The sequence below is a fragment of the Hippopotamus amphibius genome, chromosome 3 (assembly GCF_030028045.1).
Source record: "Hippopotamus amphibius kiboko isolate mHipAmp2 chromosome 3, mHipAmp2.hap2, whole genome shotgun sequence".
NCBI classification, from domain to species: domain Eukaryota; kingdom Metazoa; phylum Chordata; class Mammalia; order Artiodactyla; family Hippopotamidae; genus Hippopotamus; species Hippopotamus amphibius.
This window is the reverse complement of record NC_080188.1, coordinates 160099102-160104442: the sequence shown is the minus strand read 5'-3', so window position 1 is coordinate 160104442 and position 5341 is coordinate 160099102.

Sequence of the window (5341 nt, the reverse complement as noted above, 5' to 3'; positions counted from 1 at the left end):
TTTCATGAGGTCCCGTTCGTTTATTCTTGATTTTATTTCCATGATTCTAGGAGGTGGGTCAAAAAGGATGTTGCTTTGATGTATGTCAAAGAGTGTTCTGCCTATGTTTTCCTCTAGGAGTTTGATAGTGTCTGGCCTTATATGTAGGTCTTTAATCCATTTGGAGTTTATTTTTGTGTATGGTGTTAGGAAGTGTTCTAATTTCATTCTTTTACATGTTGCTGTCCAATTTTCCCAGCACCACTTATTGAAGAGGCTGTCTTTTTTCCATTGTATACTCGTGCCTCCTTTGTCAAAGATAAGGTGCCCATATGTGTTTGGGCTTACTTCTGAGTTCTCTATTCTGTTCCATTGATCTTCCTTTCTATTTTTGTGCCAGTACCATACTGTCTTGATCACTATGGCCTTGTAGTATAGTTTGAAGTCAGGAAGCCTCATTCCACCAACTCCATTTTTCCTTCTCAAGATTGCTTTGGCTATTCGGGGTCTTTTGCGTTTCCATACAAATCGTAAGATTTCTTGCTCTAGTTCTGTGAAAAATGCCATTGGTAATCTGATCGGGATTGCATTAAATCTGTAAATTGCTTTGGGTAGTACAGTCATTTTCACGATGTTGATTCTTCCAATCCAGGAACATGGTATATCCCTCCATCTGTTTATGTCATCTTTGATTTCTTTCATCAATGTCTTAAAGTTTTCTGCATACAGATCTTTTGCCTCCTTAGGCAGGTTTATTCCTAGGTATTTGATTCTTTTGGTTGCAATGGTGAATGGGAGAGTTTCCTTAATTTCTCTTTCTGCTCTTCCGTTGTTAGTGTATAGGAATGCAAGAGATTTCTGTGCATTAATTTTGTATCCTGCTACTTTACTAAACTCATCAATGAGTGCTAGCAGTTTTCTGGTAGAGTCTTTAGGGTTTTCTATATATAGTATCATGTCATCTGCAAAGAGTGATAATTTTACTTCTTCTTTTCCAATTTGGATTCCTTTAATTTCTTTTTCTTCTCTGATTGCTGTGGCTAACACTTCCAAAACTATGTTGAATAACAGTGGTGAGAGTGGACACCCTTGTCTTGTTCCTGTTCTTAGAGGGAATTCTTCCAGTTTTTCTCCATTGAGAACAATGTTGGCTTTTGGTTTGTCATATATGGCTTTTATGATGTTGAGGTAATTTCCTTCTATGCCCATTTTCTGGAGAGCTTTTATCATAAATGGATGTTGAACTTTGTCAAAAGCTTTTTCTGCATCTATTGAAATGATCATATGGTTTTTATCCTTCAATTTGTTGATATGATGTATCACGTTGATTGATTTGCGTATATTGAAGAATCCTTGCATCCCAGGGATAAACCCCACTTGATCGTGGTGTATGATTTTTTTAATGTGCTGTTGCAGTCTGTTAGCTAGTATTTTGTTGAGGATTTTTGCATCTATATTCATCAGTGATATTGGTCTGTAGTTTTCTTTTTTTGTGACATCTTTGCCTGGTTTTGGTATCAGGGTGATGGTAGCCTCATAGAATGAGTTTGGGAGTGCTCCGCCTTCTGCAATATTTTGGAAGAGTTTGAGAAGGATAGGTGTTAACTCTTCTCGAAATGTTTGATAGAATTCGCCTGTGAATCCATCTGGTCCTGGGCTTTTGTGTGTTGGGAGATTTTTAATCACTGCCTCAATTTCTGTACTTGTGATTGGTCTGTTCATGGTTTCTATTTCTTCCTGGTTCAGTCTTGGAAGATTGTATTTTTCTAAGAATGTATCCATTTCTTCCAGGTTATCCAATTGATTGGCATATAGTTGCTTGTAGTAGTCTCTCATGATGTTTTGTATTTCTGAGGTGTCCGTTGTGACTTCTCCTTTTTCATTTCTAATTCTGTTGATTTGCATCTTCTCCCTTTTTTTCTTGATGAGTCTGGCTAATGGTTTATCAATTTTGTTAATCTTCTCAAAGAACCAGCTTTTAGTTTTATTTATTTTTCTTATGGTTTCTTTCCTTTCTTTTTCATTTATTTCTGCTCTGATCTTTACGATTTCTTTCCTTCTGCTCACTTTGGGGTTTCTTTGTTCTTCTTTCTCTAGTTGTTTGAGGTGTAAGGTTAGGTTGTCTATTCGATCATTTTCTTGTTTCTTAAGGTAGGACTGTATTGCTATAAACTTCCCTCTTAGAACTGCTTTTGCTGCGTCCCATAGGTTTTGGGTTGTTGTGTTTTCGTTGTCATTTGTTTCTAGATACTTTTTGATTTCCTCTTTGATTTCTGTAGTGATTCCTTGGTTGTTTAAGAGTGAATTGTTTAGCCTCCATGTGTTTGTATTTTTTGCAGTTTTTTTCCTGTAATTGATATCTAGTCTCATGGCGTTGTGGTCTGAGAAGATGCTTGATATGATTTCAATTTTCTTGAATTTGCTGAGGTTTGATTTGTGACCCAAGATGTGATCTATCCTGGAAAATGTTCCGTGTGCACTTGAGAAGAAAGTGTAGTCTGTCGTTTTTGGATGGAATGTCCTATAAATATCAATTAAGTCGAGATGGTCTAATGTGTCATTTAAAGCTTGTGTGTCTTTATTGATTTTCTGTTTGGATGATCTGTCCATTGATGTAAGTGGGGTGTTCAAGTCTCCCACTATAATTGTGTTACTGTCGATGTCCCCTTTTATAGCTGTTAGCATTTGCCTTATGTATTGAGGTGCTCCTATATTGGGGGCATAGATATTTACCATTGTGATATGTTCTTCTTGGATGGATCCCTTGATCATTATGTAGTGCCCTTCCTTGTCTCTTTTAATAGTCTTTACTTTCAAGTCTAATTTGTCTGATATGAGTATTGCTACTCCAGCTTTCTTTTGACTTCCATTTGCATGGAATATCTTTTTCCATCCCTTCACTTTCAGTCTATATGTATCCCTTGGTCTGAAGTGGGTTTCTTGTAGGCAGCATATAGAAGGGTCTTGTTTTTGTATCCATTCAGCCAGTCTGTGTCTTTTGGTTGGAGCATTTAATCCATTTACATTTAAAGTGATTATTGACATGTGTGTTCCAATGACCATTTTCTTATTTGTTTTGGGTTTGTATTTGTAGGTGTTTTCCTTTTCTTGTGTTTCCTACTTAGAGAAGTTCCTTTAGCACTTGTTGTAAGGCTGGTTTGGTGGTGCTGAATTCTCTTAACTTTTGCTTGTCTGGAAAGCTTTTGATTTCTCCCTCAAATCTGAATGAGATTCTTGCTGGGTAAAGTATTCTTGGCTGTAGGTTTCTCTCTTTCAGGACTTTCAGTATATCCTGCCATTCCCTTCTGGCCTGCAGAGTTTCTGTGGAAAGGTCAGCTGTTATCCTTATGGATTTTCCCTTATATGTTGTTTGTTGCTTTTCTCTTGCTGCTTTTAATATTTTTTCTTTGTGTTGAATTGTCGTTAGTTTGATTAATATGTGCCTTGGTGTATTTCTCCTTGGGTTTATTCTGTATGGGACTCTCTGTGCTTCTTGGACTTGGTTCATTATTTCCTTTCCCATGTTGGGGAAGTTTTCCACTAGAACCTCTTCAAATATTTTCACAGACCCTTTCTTGTTTTCTTCTTCTTCTGGGATGCCTATAATTCGAATGTTGGTACGTTTAAGGTTATCACTGAGGTCTCTGAGGCTGTCTTCTAGTCTTTTTATTTTTTTATCTTTTTCCTGCTCTGTGGCGTTTATTTCTTCCATTCTATCTTCCAACTCACTTATTCGTTCTTCTGCCTCAGTCATTCTGCTGGTTATAGCATCTAGAGTATTTTTAATTTCAGTTATTTTGTTATCCATTGCTGTTTGTTTTTCTGAGTTCTTATGAACTGTTTCTTGTACTTTCTCTAATTTGTTATCGAGATTTTGTATCATTTTTACTATCATTACTCTAAATTCTTTTTCAGGCATTTTTCCTATTTCCTCCTCATTTATTTGGTCTTGTGGGTTTTTTTCCTGCTCCTTTGCCTGCATGGTGTTTCTTTGTTTCCTCATGGTTGTCCAAGCTTTTGGGGTTGCTTGTCCTGGTGATAGAGGTGTTTATAGAAGACTGTCCAAGCCTCAGACTAATGTCCAAGTATTGGATTAGATGAATATTCAGTCTTTTCCTTTTCTTCTGCGATTCGTCTAGTTCCACTTGCTCATAGGGTATTGCGTGCAAAGGCCTCGAACCCGGCACCTCAGACCAGAGTTCCGCGTGGGAACCCGCTGCGCCCAGCACCTCCGCTGGGGGGTGCTTTAAATTTTTTAAAGTGTATTTAATTAAATAAAAACTTTTGATAAAATTTGGAAAAAAAAAGTGCCTCTGCAGGAACTATTTATTGATTAGAAAGAGACGATTAAGTTTACAGTGGAGAAGTCTGGCAGACACCACCTTAATCAAATGATTAAGAGTGACTTTCTCAGGAAGGGAATAAATCAAAATCCTACACCCCCTGATAGAATGCAGTCAGAAGGTTACACCATTGCTTTGTAATATTGCTGCCAAGGATGCATCACCTGAATTTAATCATGAGAAAACACCAGACACCTGTACATTGGGAGACATTCTGTAAAACAACTGGCCTGTAATCTTCAAATGTATCGAGGCTATGAAAGTCAGGGAAAGACTGAAGCACTGTTCTAGGCTGAAGGAGACTAGAGAAGGGACAACTAAATGTATCAGGGGGCTGTGAACTATACCTATAAAGGACCTTAATGGGACAGTTGGGGTCTGGAGGTTAAATGGGAATGTAGTGTCTGCTAACTTTCTGACTGTGATGGTTGTATTGTGGATCTGTAGGAGGCTGTTCTTGTTTGTAGGAAATATACACTGAAGTATTTGAGGGGTGACATGCATCAGGTTGGCAACTTATTCTAAAACGGTTCAGGAAGAAAAGGCCTTTGAATTTTTCTTACAACTTTTCTGTAAGTCTGAGATGGTTCCAAGACAGAAAATTTTTTCTAAATATAAAAAATAAAAATGATCCTTCAAGTTAGCTAATATAATTCAGAAAATGAAAAGAATATTACAAATCAGTTTTAGCCAACTAACCTAAAGACGTTTTAAGAGCACAGTTTAAGTAGGACAGCTCAGGTTGTTCTAATGAAACGGGAGACAAAATGCAAGAAACTGTGTGCCTTCTAAGTGAGAAATAATCACAAAATGCCACACAACAAGGAGAGATGCCTACATTCCGGAGGAACACTGAGTACTTAGTAGCGGGGTCTGCAGTAGACAGCTGAGCGTAGAGCGTATTTCTACATTATTAAAGTAGAAAATGGCATGTGTGTCTGTCGGCTAAGACAGATCCTCACAAGTGGCTTCATTGTTAATTAACTAATCGATTGATTCATCCTGGCTGCCATTTACTA